The sequence below is a fragment of the Lygodium microphyllum genome, chromosome 15 (genome assembly GCF_053477565.2).
Source record: "Lygodium microphyllum isolate KBCC chromosome 15, Lygodium_microphyllum_v1.1.10, whole genome shotgun sequence".
Taxonomy (NCBI): domain Eukaryota; kingdom Viridiplantae; phylum Streptophyta; class Polypodiopsida; order Schizaeales; family Lygodiaceae; genus Lygodium; species Lygodium microphyllum.
In genome coordinates, this window is record NC_141149.1 from 17,005,740 (window position 1) to 17,021,205 (window position 15,466).

The 15,466-nt window shown below is 44.4% G+C and overlaps 1 protein-coding gene across 1 annotated transcript in view; it reads left to right on the top strand.

Moving 5' to 3' along the window:
* Nucleotides 1-15,466, top strand: part of LOC148024295 (uncharacterized) — a 216,396-nt gene that overhangs the window by 38,232 nt on the left and 162,698 nt on the right. The window lies entirely within an intron of this gene.

Below are 15,466 nucleotides of genomic sequence, written 5' to 3' on the forward strand. Positions count from 1 at the left end.
TACCTTTGATGGCCCCATTCTTAGAGAAGGAAATTGTTGAGGCCTTGCTAGCATTACCATTAGGGAAGTGCCCAGAGGATGATGGATTGGATAGGGCTTTCTACTTGAGCTATTAGGACATGATTAGCACAAAACTTTTAGCAATATTTTAGGGGATCATGGCATTTGGAGATATGTTGGAAAGGAATTAGGATGTTAGAGGGATTGATTCACCTCATCCCAAAGGACAGTAGAGACAAGAGACCAATCACTTTGGTTTGAAGAGTGTAAAAAATCCTAGCCAAAATGATCAGCCTCAGACTCTCTCTCTTGATGCTAGGCCTCATTCACCCTACCCAGACGGGTTTTGTTCAGGAGCGCATTGTCCTTGATAATATTTTCACCTTTTGGGAGTCAATAGCTCTTGCACAATCCAAGGGACAAAATCCGATTGTTTTGCTTCTCGATTTTGAGAAGGCCTGCGATAGAGTTGAGTGGGAGTTTCTAGAGGGCACCATGTTGAGGATGGGTTTCCTAGAGCAATGGATCAGAGGTGTATTGACTCTAATCAGCTCATAGTAACGTCCTCATTGGTGGGATTAGAGGTGCCATATTCAATATATTCAAAGATTAGTGAGATAGGGATGCCCCCCTTTCACATCTTCTTTCTTATTTATAGCAGAGGCTATGAGCTCCTTCTTGAGGGATAGGAATACAAGTATTTGAGGCATGAGACTTCCCATTCCGGAGTTTTTGGAGTTGCTAGATGTAGAGTTTGTAGATGACACATCCGTCTACTTGGACACAAGTCCTATGGATTTTGGGTTTGTGATACTCGACAGATAGACTAGAAACCACATGAGAATTTCACTTGGGTCCCCCATGGCACTTTTGTGAGATACCTTGGCTGGCATGTAGGCATTGACTCATCAGGAATTTCATTTGGTTAGGTCGATATGGTAGTCCTGCAAGGGCTAAGGTAGCTTGGAATGTTATCATCTAGCCTAGATACAAGGGTAGTTTTTGTTGGGAATAATGTACCTCTTTTGGTTTTCTGGATAGGTATATAGTACATAGAGTACAATGCTGGGCGGGCATGCCCATGATAATCAGGCTCTCCAGTTGCTGCCTTGTTGGTATATAAGCGGTGTTCCACTTGACTCATGTGAAAGCCCTGAGACTGCGAGAATGTATCAAACTTGTGATACCATTCTCAAGGTGTCTGTTTCAGCCCATACAAACTCCTCTTGAGTTTACATACCATCTTCTCTTTGCCCTTTGCCACAAAACCCTCAGGCTCCTACATATATATGTCCTCATGTAGATCACCATGTAAGAATGCGGTCTTTACATCCATCTAGATGAGTTCCATATCCTCGGCTACAACCAAGCCCAAGATGGTTCTCAAAGTAGTCATCTTGATTACAAGAGAGAAGATCTCATCAAAGTCAATCCCATGTTCTTGCTTGTACCCCTTTGCAACCAGCCGTGCTTTGTACTTTGGCGAGGAACCATAAGTGACTTTCATCTTATAAACCCACTTGCATGGAAGAATTGTTTGTCCTTTAGGCTGATGCACCAAATCCCAAGTACCATTCTTTTCAAGAGATTCCATCATTGATAGCATGACTTTGAACCACTTCTTGCTCTCCTGTCTAGTCATTGCTTCCTTGAAGCATGACGGCTCACCACGATCAGCTACCGTGACATAATCAGTAGCATATTGAGCACCAAGAACAAACCTATCATGTGGTCTTGAAGGTCAGGTCTGTTAGCTTGTTTTCGTTCTTTGCCAATCGGTCAGCTCTTGGTTGTGGTGCTCGTGTTGTGTGCAGTTGGCCCATATTATGGGCAGGTCAGACAGCCAGTTTTCTGGCAGGTTGGACAGTATGGGCAGGTCGGCCAATTTTCGGGCAGGTTAGCCTGTTTTCTGGTAGGTCAGATAGTATGGGCAGGTTGGACAGTCCGCGAGTTTTCTGGCAGGTTGGCTAGTTTTGATGATGGGGGGGCTATTTATAGCTGCCCCCCTGCCAGTCTCATTCACTTCTTCTGCAGATTCGAGTACACACTCCTCTGTTTCCACTTTGACATTGGTGCTATTGTCTCCAACCTGATCTGGTGCCCTCACTGACGCTTTGGGCTGCGTGCAGGGATTGATCAGTCCACAGTTTTGTATTCAGCATTCATTATTGTCAGTGCAGATTTTCTTCCTTCATTTTCTGCTTTGTCTCTCTCTCTCTCTCCCTCAGTGTTCGTGTTTCTTCTTCCGTTGCGCACTCTCACATGGTATCATCGCCAAATTAAGAGCCTGGAGAGCCTTCCTTACAAGGAGTTCGCCATCCACTACAGCCTTTATCTACCTTGTCCAGCTTTTGGCGGTCCATCCAAGGCTGAAATGCAGCCTTGTCCAGCTTCTGGCGGTCCCTACAAGGCTGAAACACAGCCTTTTGTGTTTGTGTTGGGTATTCAGCACCCTTGGCAGACTAGGCGACAGTGTATTTGCAGCCAATCTGCTTGCGTTTACATCAAACGCAGTTGTGTTGCAGTCATCCTCATCATCAAGGCTAGAGGTGTCATCATCTGGAGCCCGGAGACCGTCTTCAAGGTTTCCCCAACCTGCGTTTGTATCAAATGCAGCCTTTTCTGGCATCCAGGCGACATAATCCACCTCCTTCTCTGGCAAGAGACAACTCTTCCTGTGTCTTACAGGCATAGGCGGCTTCATTGTGACTGTTGTAGATTCTGTGGTGTTTGCAGATTCAGAAGATGTCTTACGAGTTTTCAGGCTTTGATGACTCAAAGGATGAGCTTCTTTCTTATCATTCCTCTGAGTGGAGATGAGATTCTCAGGAGTTTCGACGACGGGAGAAGTCTCCTTATACCCGTCCTTCTTCAGTCCATGCATCTCAGAGGGCTTCATCTACCGTGAAGGTTCCATCGGCGAAGACTGCTTCCGATGTCCATATGCCTTCCTTGATTCCCTCGATACAGGTGCCCATACGCCCTTCCTTTCCGAAGGAAGACAAGTTGGATGGTTCCAACTTTTCCCTCTAGTCGTGCAAGGTGGAGTGCATCCTCGTCACATTTGACCTATGGGAATTGGTTTCTTCACCTATCGATCGTCCCCGCCCGGTGGATCTTTATGATGGGGCCTCTTTGGACCGTGTAGCCTTGTGGGATCGGCTCAACTCACGAGCTCGTTCCTTTCTCTTTATGAGTCTTCATGACTTAGTTCTTGTTTATGTTCACAGGTTGAAGACTGCGGTGGAAGTGTGGAAGAAGCTTGCCTCTTTGTACCAACATAAGACGTTTGCTCATAAGATCTCTTTGGAAAAGAAATGGCGGATGCTCAGTCTAATCATGGTGGCGAGTTCACTTCTCACCTCTTTTCTCAGTTTTGTAGGGATCACAGTATTCGGGTGGAGTATTTCCATCCGAATACGCCATTGGAGAATGGTGTCGTGTAGTATGTGAATCGGACCATGGTGGAGATGGCCCGATCTATGTTGGAGCATTGGAGTCTTCCTCATACCCTTTGGGGTGAGGCGGTGGCAACGACGGTGCATATACGCAACTGCTCTCCTACTTCGGCATTGCAGGACATGACTCCTTATGAGGCTTTCTTTGGGAAGAAGCCTTCCGTGCCTCACTTTCGCATCTTTGGATGTGCTGCTTTTGTCCATGTGGACAAGAAGAAGAGACCGACGAAGCTAGACTCTAAGTCGTGACAGCTCATCTTCTTGGGCTTTAGCACGACTACGAAGGGATATCGGCTCTATGACTCTACGACTTGGAAAATTAAGGTGAGCAAGGATGTGATCTTCGATGAGGCTGCGGCCTCCGAGGACCCGATTGATAGTTCTCTTCTAGGTGATTCCTTGTCATCGACCGACCCTCCCCCAGCTTCTCTCCGCCGCTCTTTTTCTTCCAGATTACCTCTTAGCACCTCTTCTTCGTCATCGGCTACTCCCTCTCCTCTTCCCCCTTCTTCTTGGAGTACTTCCATCCCTTCTGGCTCCTCTCAGGAGTCTTCTAGGGTTACACAGCCATCTGATAGGGAGCCTTCTTCAGATGAGGAGGATCTACCTTCCCTATGTGAGGGGGAGTCTCTTTCTGAGACAGGTGCTTTGCAGGTTTCGGAGGCTCCTCGGTCTTCCTCGCAGCAAGAGGAGTCCCTTAGGATTCCTTTGTGGTATCGCTGGCTTATGCAGGATTCAGGTGTTACTTCCTTTCCTGCTATTTCTATTGGCCCATGCAGATCCGCTCGATTATAGGCCCAGCAGGATAGTTCACTCTGTGTGAACTATGCTCTTATGTCATAGATTGTTCAGGATTCAGAGCCTTCTACTGTTGAGGAGACTCTTGCACAGGATGTTTGGAGACAGGCTATGCAGGCAGAGCTCGATTCCATCGAGCGCAATCAGACTTGGGAGCTTGTACCACATCCCAAGAAGCGGAAGGTGATAGGTGTAAAATGTGTCTTTAAGACCAAGTATCTCGCCAATGGTTCCTTGGACAAGCATAAAGCTAGGCTTGTTCCCAAGGGTTTTGCACAATGGGCAGGATTGGATAACTTTGAGACCTTTGTTCCTATAGCTCGGATATCTACCATCCGTGTTCTTTTGGCTCTTGCAGCTCACCACCATTGGCCTGTTTACCAGATGGACATCAAGTTAGCTTTCTTGAATGGCGTCCTTGAGGAGGAGATCTACGTTTCCCAGCCTCCCGATTTTCTTGTGCAGGGGAAGGAGGATCATGTCTACAGGTTGCGGAAGGCCCTTTATGGCTTGAAGCAGGCTCCTCGTGCTTGGTACTAGAGGATTGGCCGCTTCTTTCTACAGAGTGGTTTTCAGCGCTCCGATCATGACCCCAACCTCTATTTTCGGGTTGCGGGTGACTTTTTTGTTTTATTGATCTTGTATGTGGATGATTTTGGATCATACTCGGTCTCTTCTACAGCAGGAGTTTGACACGATGGATCTAGGGATCCTTCACTTCTTTCTTGGATTGTAGATTTATCAGATGGCACAGAGCATGTTTGTCTTGCAGCACAGATACATCTCTGAGCTTCTTTCGGAGTTTCGTATGGCCAAGTGTCAGTCTATTTCATGCCCCATGGGCCTTGAGTCCAAGCTTGTGGCAAATGGAGCTCCCCTTACAGATGCTACCCCTTATAGGTGTCTTTTTGGCTCTCTCATCTGGCTTATTCACACTCGGCTGAATATTTCTTTTGTGGTGGCATTGCTGTCTTTTTTTATAAAGACTCCTACAGAGGATCACTGGTGGGCAGCTTTGCATGTCCTTTGGTATTTGCAGGGGACTCGATCCTATGGGATTATGTATGGAGAGGGGGTCACTCTTTTTAGGATGGAGTGATTTTGATTGGGCAGGTGATGTGGATTCGAGACGATCCACTACAGGTTATGCTTTCACCCTTGGCTCTGGTGCTGTCTCTTGGAGCAGCAAGAAGTAGCCTTCTGTGACACTTTCCTCTACAGAGGCTCAGTATTGGGCCTTATGTTCGATTGCTATGGAGGCAATTTGGCTCTGTTGGATGTTGGTGGAGATTGGCTTGCCATAGTCTGGACCTACGGAGATGTGCGTGGACAATCAGAGTGCCCTTGCTCTTGCGAGGAACTTGGTGTTTCATGCTTGTACGAAGCACATTGAGGTTCAGTACCACTACGTTCGGGAGCGGATCGTGGATTTGGAGCAAGTGGTGGCCAATTGTCCCATGGCGGACGATGCGGCTGATCTCTTCACAAAGCCTTTGCCTCAGGCTTCTCTGCTTCATCACATGTATTTGTTAGGTCTGTTTTCTCTGCTTCCTTTGCTCTGTTTTCTTCCGCTTCTTTGATTGTAACTAGATAGGCCTTTTGGGACCTCTTTCTGGCATGGCAGAACTTCTCGGTGTGTCCGGTCCTTTTGTAGAAGTCACAGAAGAGTTGATTTTTCTTGCCTTTATACCTTTTGCTAACATATAATGCATGTTCATCTCTAGAGGTGCTTGGTTCTTCCTTAGTTTTTAGCTTCTTTTCCTCCTCTAACAGTGATGCTTGGAAATCAACAAGTTCAGGATTTGGCATGTTGATTAAAGTTGTTGATGCATTATTATATTCAGGAGGCAAACTCTTAAGTAGAACATTGATGCAAACATCTTAATCCATTTCAATGTTGATTCTTGTAAGTTGGGTTAGAACTCCTTCCATGTAATTTAGATGCGTATTTCATTTCAAGCCTGAAAAACTCAATCAGGAGACCATACTTTTATGATTTAGACTGTGCACCAAACAAAGTGTCAAGTCTCTTCCATGTATCCTGTGAGGTCTCACAGTTATCCACATGGTGGATATAGTTGTCGTCTAGCTCCAGTTTGATAATGGCATGAGCCTTATCATCGTTCTTTTGCCAAGTGACAGCAAGATCCACATCACGAGGCTTCTTTTCTTTTCCAGTGGTAATGGCCCATAGGCCCTTCTTCATCAGGATGAGTTTGATGCGGGTCTGCCAGGTGTGAAACCCAATTCCTTTGAAGCGAACAGTTGGAGAGTCTTTGCCCATGTTAGACTTGCCGGAACAACAGCAAATCAAGTTCAGACTTATCAGATTTGAGCAATAGAAGAGTTGGTTGAGATGTGTCAAAAGACACAAGTGCTAAGAGCACTAAATGAGTGTCAATGGACACTATGTTTCTTCCTTGAGTCTTCCAAATTTGCAAAATCCTTCAAGTTCTTTCAAATCCGAATCTTTCCCTTCTTGATTTGATGTCGGGACAGTAGATTGGAGTGGCAGTGGGTTGTTCTAGTGGCAGAAGAGAGAAAATGAGTTTTTTGAGCTTTAGTGAAGTTTGACTATGGCTTCTTGGATTAGGGTTTTGACCCAGCCCTGGTTTTTTGCTGATTGTGGGAGCTACAATGGATCATTTTCAAAACTTTTTTTAATCAAAATAAAGCTTGAATGATGGGCTATCAATGCCCTATGATGGTCGTCAACATCGCGACCTGTAGCAACGGCAGCAGCAGCACGAACGGCAGCAGGCGCATTCTGGACAGTGACCATGAAGTTTGTCAATGCTAGGCTCTAGAGTGGCCAATGTCAAGGTGTCAGGTGATAGGAATCTTCTCCCTAAGCAAAGGCACAACTCTCTAGAAGGAAGCTTTCAAAGATATGAGCTCTATGATGAGATATGAAAGCTCCAAGTGCAGCAGGTCCTGTCTGGTTATGGAGGCCACAGAATAGAATCTGAGAAAATTGACAATGCTGAGTAGTGGATGAGGCAATGTCAAGTTCTGAGATGATATGGAGAAGCATCGGTAGCGGAGGAACACTTCTCCAGAAGGAAGCTCAGTAAGATAAGATTTGGCATGTGGAGTGAGATACGAGAGCTTCAATCTGACAGGGTGCTGCTAGCTATGGCAGCCATGAAGGCAAGCTTGAAGGTGGAGATGGAAAGCGAGTTCATAGACTGAGACTGAGCTGAGTAGAGATGGACCAGAGGTGAAGATCTACTAAAATGAGCTAAGCCATGCTCAGCTGAGCTCTGATACATGGTAAAATACGCGGGATCTAGAGCATGGTAGATGCGGAAGCTATGGAGGTTGAAAGAGGAAAAGGAAACTCATGAAGACATTGACCTTGACAAGGACAAATTGTTACACAAGTGAATTAGGTTCCAAGATTGAGACTTGGACTCATAAACACAATCTTGTGTATTGGTAGTGACATGACACTTTATTGGAAAGAAAAGAGTACTATCATTGCATTAGAAAAAGAGTACAAGTACAATGCTTTACAGGATTTGAGTGGTGGTACTTTCTCCTACTGTGCATATGGGATTCTGGTCATGAGCCCTCATTGCTCCTCACAAAGGGACTGAAGTAGGTGTGATTGTAAATATCTCAAGACAGCCAGCCCATATTATGGACAGGTCAGACAGCCAGTATGGGTAGTTCAGACAGTATGGGCAGGTCGGACAGCAGTCAGCTAGTTTTCTGGCAGGTTGGCCAGTTTTGATGATGGGGGGGCTATTTCTAGCTACCCTCCCTTGTCAGTCTCATTCACTTCTTCTGCAGATTCCAGCACACACTCCTCCGTTTCCACTCCGACATTGGTGCTATTGTCTCTAGCCTGATTTGGTGCCCTCACTGACGCTTTGGGCTACGTGCAGGGACTAATCAGTCCACAGTTTTGTATTCAATATTCATTACTGTCAGTGCAGATTTTCTTCCTTCATTTTCTGCTTTCTCTTTCTCTCTCTCTCCCTTAGTGTTTGTGTTTCTTCTTCCGTTGCACACTCTCACAGGGTTGACCTTCAAAGCGAAGGTTCAGCATTTGCAGGTTGCGGAACCTGCAAATCTGCATTTACAGCTTGCTGTCATAAAATTTCAGCATGCAGTCCTGCAGCATCTGGCTGTCCAAACTGCATGTTTTCATGCTGAGACTATGGGGCATCATGGGCAATACCTTGCCGACCATTTTCAGCATCATTCCCTACATTTTCAGGGTCATTTACAGCAGGTGTTCGCTGCTGTATTGGGCACAATTTGCTGTCCAACAGGTATATCTTCCTTGAAAACAACTCTTCTGACCTCCTCTATCTTTTTGGGCTGCTTATGCATGTGATCTTCACAGAAGATTACATCATTGTTGCGTACTATTTTCCTTTTCTTAGGATCCCATAAGCTGTACCCCATTTCACCCTCGTCACCATATCCTAGTAGGAAAATGCATTTACAGGACTTTGGCTGACGTTTGCCGTGTTTCTCCTTGCAGACACGTACAAAGGCCTCGCAGCCAAACACTGTCAGATGAGAATATGAAGGTGGCTTGCTCGACCATTGTTCTTGAGGAACTTTTCCCCCCAAAGACGTGTTCGGTGACCAATTAATCAAGTGAATGGCTGTTATAACAGTCTCTGCCCAAAAACCATGGGGTAATGCAGTATGAGACACCATATTATGGACCTTATCCTGAATGGTTCGATTCATATACTCTGCAACTCCATTCTGGGTTGGATTATGAGGGGTAGTGAGCTCCCTCTATATCCCTTTGCTGTCACAAAAGTCCTGAAAGGCTTTGGACACATATTCCTCACCACTGTTAGAGTGAAGACACTTAAGTGTCTTACCAGTCATGTTCTCAATCAATGCCAGGAATTTCTTAAATTTGTCAAGAACCTTAGTCTTACTACCAATAGGGTACACCCAAACTTTCCGTGTAGCATCATCGACAAAGGTGACAAAGTATTTCTTTCCCCCTAGAGATAACCCTGGCATCTGACATACATCTGAATGTACTAACTCTAAAGGCAAAGATTTCATGAGACTTTTTATGTGAAGTCTGTGCATGTTTACTATAAACACAATGATCATAGTGCTCAAAATCAGCATATCGAAGACAAGACAAATAACCCAAATGAGTAAGTACTTTGATTACCATAAGCACACTAGATACATATAGCAGATACTAATTATCACTCTTTGAGCCTCTGTCAATAACCCTAGATCCCTTACAGATCTTCCATTTCCCATCACCAAAGGTGGTATGAAAACTATCATCATCTAGCTACCAAGTACTGATAAAGCTCTTCTTGAGCTGGGGTACATGCTGTACATTCTGAAGAGTAAAGACAGGCCCATGCTAAAAGTGTAGTTGCACACTGCCAATGCTTCCAATGTCACATGCATAGTTATCCCACAACACCATGTCTACCCCCAGTGTAGTCTGAGAATCACTCACGATGAGGAGTGACATGAAATGAGACACTTGAATCCAAGATCTAGGTATGCATGTCATCATCCGTATTTGCTACCAATGCATGCGCACTGAAGCAAGAAGAGACAAGGAGTACATCATTACCACTATTGCTCTCATGGCTGACTACATTCACTTCTTCAATCTTGACACTACTCTTCTTAGCTGGCTGACTATCCTTCTTCTCATCCTTGCTATCATCAGTCTTCTTACTCTTTCCTCTCTCTTTCTTCCACCTAAAGCATGTCTGCTTAAAGTGTGCTTTCTTGCCACAATGGTGGCACTCCATATCTTTTCCATGAGATTTATTGTGTCCTTTGCTTTCAGATTTCCCCCTCTGCTGAGACTTGCCTCTAGTATGCAAAGCACTGGACGACTTGTTAGATGCATTGTTCTGCCATTCATCTCTTCAATAAGCAGAGAACTCTCTACATTAGAGTACAGCAACATAGCATTCGAGTTGCTCATGGCTGTCATGAAAGTATCCCAACTTTTAGGTAGAGTACATAACAGAAAAGTAGCCTTGAGCTCATCATCAATATTGAACTTTAAGGCAACCAGCTAGCTGAAAATGGCATTAAACTCATTGAGGTGTATAAACATGGCTATCCCCTTCTTCATGCGTAAATCCATCAATTTCTTCAGCCAATAGACTTTACTTGTAGCATTCTTCTGAGCATATAATTCCTCCAGCCGCTTCCAAATGGCATTGTGAGAAACATGGATCTAGAGCATGGCTATGGTGGCTTATAGATATAGAGTAAACTCATGAAGACATAGACTTGAAGATAGAATGTCACACAAGTGAATTAGGTTCCAAGATTGAGACTTGGACTAATAAACACAATCTTGTATGATTGGACAATGACTCAGACACTTGACTGAAAGGATAAAAGTACCATCATATTACATTCAAAATGAAAGGAAAGTACAATGCTTTATAGCTTCACGATAGGTTCACTTCTGCCTTGTGCTTATAAAATGAAAGGCACAAAGTGTGAAGAGGCTTTAGTCAGTTACCACTTGTAAAGTGTGGGCACACCACAAATATGGAAAACACCAGAGGGTGTCGCAGAAAAGTGTGGGTACCATCCAGAGGTTGTAACAGGGGCCTCACAAAGTGTATAGAGGCTGTAATGCCAGGCTATATAAGGAGTTTACAAAGCCTATGACAGAAGCATTAGGGCAAGGTCATAAAAGGCTTCAAAAAAGTCTCCGAAAATTGGAAATAGAAGGACTAGTGAGGCTTGTCCTTCTGCTCTTGATAGTCTGCTTCTTCTTCTTCTTCTTCACGATCTTCTTTTTTGACAGCTGCAAGATAGGCCTTTTGAGACCTCTTTGTAGCATGATAGAACTTCTCAGTGTGTCCAGTCCTTTCACAGAAGTCACAAAATAGTTGGTGCTTTTTTCCTTTCTTCTTGTTACTGACATACAACATTTGTTAATCCTTAGAAGTACTTGACTTTTCTTTATTTTTGATATTCTTTCCTTCTTTTAATAGAGAGGCCTTAATGTCAACCAATTTACAGTTTGGCATGTTGATTAAAGTGGTTGAAACATTATCAAAATCAGGAGGCAAACTTTTTAGCAAGACACCAATACATATATCTTCATCCATTTTCAGATTTATTCTTGCAAGTTGGGTTAGAAGACTTTCCATGTAGTTTAGATGAGATGCCAGGGATGTATGAGGCCTCATGTCAAGTCGAAAAAATTCAATCAGTAAACCATACTTTGAGGACTTGGACTATGTACCAAACAAGGTATCCAAGCTTTTCGATGTATCATAGGATGTGTCACAGTTATCCACATGATGGATGTAACTGTCATCCAACTCAAGCTTTACAATGGCTTGAGCCTTGTCATCTCCTTTTTGCCAAGTAACTGCAAGAGTTACATCCCGGGGCTTCTTCTTTTGTCCATTGGTGATGGTCCATACGCTCTTCTTCATCAGCGTGAGCTTGATGCAAGGCTTGCTAGGTGTGAAACCTGACTCCTTTGAAACGATATTTCCGTGAGCCTTTGCCCATGTTGGATGGCTGGAGCAACAACAAATCAGCACCAAATTTTCAGATTTGAGCAACAAAAGAGTTGATCTTGAGTGTGCTAACAAGCACAAATGCCAAAAAGCACTAGGTTAGTATCAAGTGATACTAGCTGAGAAGAATTAGATGTCAAGATTGATGATGATTCTTTGATGGTTGTCTTGTAACTTGAGTCCCCTCCTTGCTGGTTTGATGCCCAAATGTTTGCTGGGAACTGAGGTCAGAGTGGCAGGAACTCCAGTAGGTGAAGTTGAAGTGTTTTATGAGCTTGAAGAAACTTGGCTATGGCTACCCCTTAAGGGTTTCAGGATAGGGGCCTGATTTTTCACTTATTGCATCTCACAAAGATAGCCATTTTGAAAACCCTTTGAGTGGGAGAGAGCTTATGTGTAGAGCTTCCAAAACCCTATGGTCTTGACAGGAATCACGATACGTGGAGAGAGAACGACTGTACGGACGGAACCAGGTGCAGATCAGGCAACGACTTTAAATTCACGCAATGCTGGAGCTGTAGACCACCAATGTCTATGATTGAGGTATCAGGAGGAAGTACCCTGAGGTCAGGAAGATATGCTTAGAAGAAAGCTTCAGCTGAGATGGCATGGTTGAAGAGATCTAGCGGCTCCAAGGTGGATAGGTGTAGTATGGGTATGGCTGCCACAAGGTGGAAGATGAAAATGAAGTTGAAAATAAAGTCATGAGCGCACATTGAGCTGGATTGAGGTTGAGAGAGACAGAGAGAGTAGAGAGAAGAGCTGAGTTGAACTAAGCCATGCTCGATTGTGCTTTGATACCATGTGAGAAACATGGATCTAGAGCATGGCCATGGTGGCTTGAAGACATAGAGTGAACTCATGAAGACATAGAGTGAACTCATGAAGACATAGAGTTGAAGATAGAATGTTAGACACGTGAATTAGGCTCCAAGATTGAGACTTGGACTCATAAACACTGACTTGTGTGGGTTGGACGATGACTCAGATACTTGATTGAAAGGACAAAAGTACCATCATATTACATTCAAAATGAAAGGAAAGTACAATGCTTTATAGCTTCAAGATAAGTCCACTTTTTTGCTTTGTGCTTATGGTATTCTGGATAGCTTGCATATCATTTACCCAAATTGCTCCATACAAAGAGGCTACACTACGTGTGATTGCCTAAATCTCAACATGGGCAAAATCGAGCCCTTTTATGTTGAACAACAAAGCATCGGAAACTGAAAGCTCGATGGTCGAACGAGCCAGCTCATTCAACTCATCCCAATCCTCTTGCTCTATGTCCATTGGTTGTGCTCCTTTCAACTTAATAGGCTTCACTTGTTTCTTTTGCACCAAGACATTGTAGCACTGCTTTTGCCAAATTGCAAAGCTATGTGCCCCTTCAAGCTTCTTGATGTGCATAAGATGACTACTGTCACTGCTGGCAGCCATAATTGCAGTTCAAATGACAAGAAGACAAGGCAAATCTGTCAAAAAACAAGTGACCAAGAAGAGATGCAAATTGACCAGCAAGATCTGTTGTTCACTGTAAACAACACCAAAATGCCTGCATAGACTGATCTATTTCAGTCTAAAAATGAGGCATAAAGCATGTGCACCCAATGTCCAAGCATATATCAACAATATCAGTACCAACAAATCAGTACATAAGGACCTCAATGAGAACCATCCAACTGTCCAAAATACCCTCTCTGTTATGGTACTTTCAAACTATAATTTTCCAGCCAAGACAAAATGTCCCAAGCTCAAAGCATCCCCAAAATTATTCCGAGGTATATGACATCCAAGATAAGCATCTAGACATCACTTTGAGTACTCGAGATAGTGCCTGCAACCAATAGGCATGTCATTCAAGTCAGCTCCAAATCAGTACCAAATGGTAGGAATAAGATCCTATGACAAGTGGGCATCCATTTGGGCATGTGTAAGCATCAAACAACCAATGCTATTCAAGCATATGCATGAATTGTCAATGCTGTCCTATAAATTGTTATGAACAGTCTAAGAAACTAAGTAAAACACTCCCAATGCCAATGTTGAGCTCAAATCAAATGCCAATGTTGAGCTCGAATCAAATGCCAAGCTCAAGAGTGAGCTCTCAAGTATCCAATGATGGAGATGATCAAGATAGTGGGCTGATCTGCTTGCAGCCAAGATCTTTATACATTGTCCTCAGAAAACAGCCTTTGTGTTTTGAAGTTTAGACATACCTACACTCCAAATCAGCTCAGAAGCTCATACCCTGGCAACAGTTTGGACCGGACGGATCCAACAGTCACCTGTGCAGGAACAATTCAGACCAGACGAATTCGACTGGATTGGATGGATCGGACGGGATGGTTTTGTCCGCGGACGGATTGGCATGGTGTGGAGAAGTTGTGAAGACCTTGTGACCTATGGGAGAGGTGGGAAGTGCTGCCAAAAGTGTAGGTTGAGGAGGCGGCAATAGTGTTGAAGAGACAATTGGCAAGCCCTAGAGGACATGGGAGCTGCATTAAGACCGAGCACCTCAGACGGCTCTGTAGAAGGTGTGATTAGGCTCGTTGACGACTCAATGGCAGTACAGAACTCATTGCTATTGTCTCTTTTCTTGTTCCTTGCTTCTTTTTTTTCTTTTTTTTTCCCCTTATTTTTTTGTAGGGGAGGAGCAGGTCTTGGAAAGGGGTAGAGGGCAGGGAGGTTAGGTGAGGTGTTGGGGGGTGGGGGGATGAGTGTTGTGGGTCGGGAGGGTAGGTAGGGTGGGGTGGGCCAAAAGGCAGAGCGGGGAAGGGGAGGGCAGGTTGGTGGGTTGGGAGTGGGAGAAAGGGGCAAGGTAGGTTTGGGGGGGCGGGGTGGGGTGGGGGGCAGGTTAGGATGGTAGGGTAGGTTGGGCGGGTGAGTTAGGCGAAGGCAGGGGGGACAAGGCAGGTGAAGTGTCTTCCCTACTTTTTGTTTTTCTTTGTGTTTTTTTCTTATTTCTTATTTCTCTTTTTTTTTTCCCCTCGTTTTTTTCCTTTCTTTCTTTCTTCCCCCACCTTCTTTTTTTTGAGTTTCTTCTTGTCTTTTTTTGGTTTTTTTTTTCTGCTTCTTTCTCTTTTTTTTCTTTGTTTTTTTTTTCCCCCTTTCTTTTTTTTCTTTTTTTCTTTCTTTTAATAACCAACAATGCATGCCTATGTATATATGGGGTGAAACTTGCAAAAGCAAAGAGAGAGAGGTATGGTGAGGTAGCTTTTTTGCGTGTGCATATGAGAGTGAGAGAGAGAGAGAGAGAGAGAGAGAGAGAGAGAGAGAGAGAGAGAGAGAGAGAGAGAGAGAGAGAGAGAGAGAGAGAGAGAGAGAGAGAGAGAGAGAGAGAGAGAGAGAGAGAGAGAGAGAGAGAGAGAGAGAGAGAGAGAGGTGCTTTGGGGTAGGCAACCCTTTCCTGCCCTGGCTATGGATCATCCTTGGCAGGACTGGGACCTTGCAGGCCGGTTGAGTCTGGAAAAGGCCTCTGCTAATTAGGTGTATCATCTTCTCATTAAAGATCATCAATGGCTGGGTGTGAAAGCTAATACTGTATGGGGATTGCGGAAATCTCAGTCATGGTGGAAGGTAACTGTGATGGAAGGCTGGTTGAATAAGACACCTTTCAAATGCAAGGTCTTTCTTTGGCGGGTGATGATTGGTGGTCTTCCTCTCGCCTCGGCCCTTTCCAAGCGTAGAATCTCG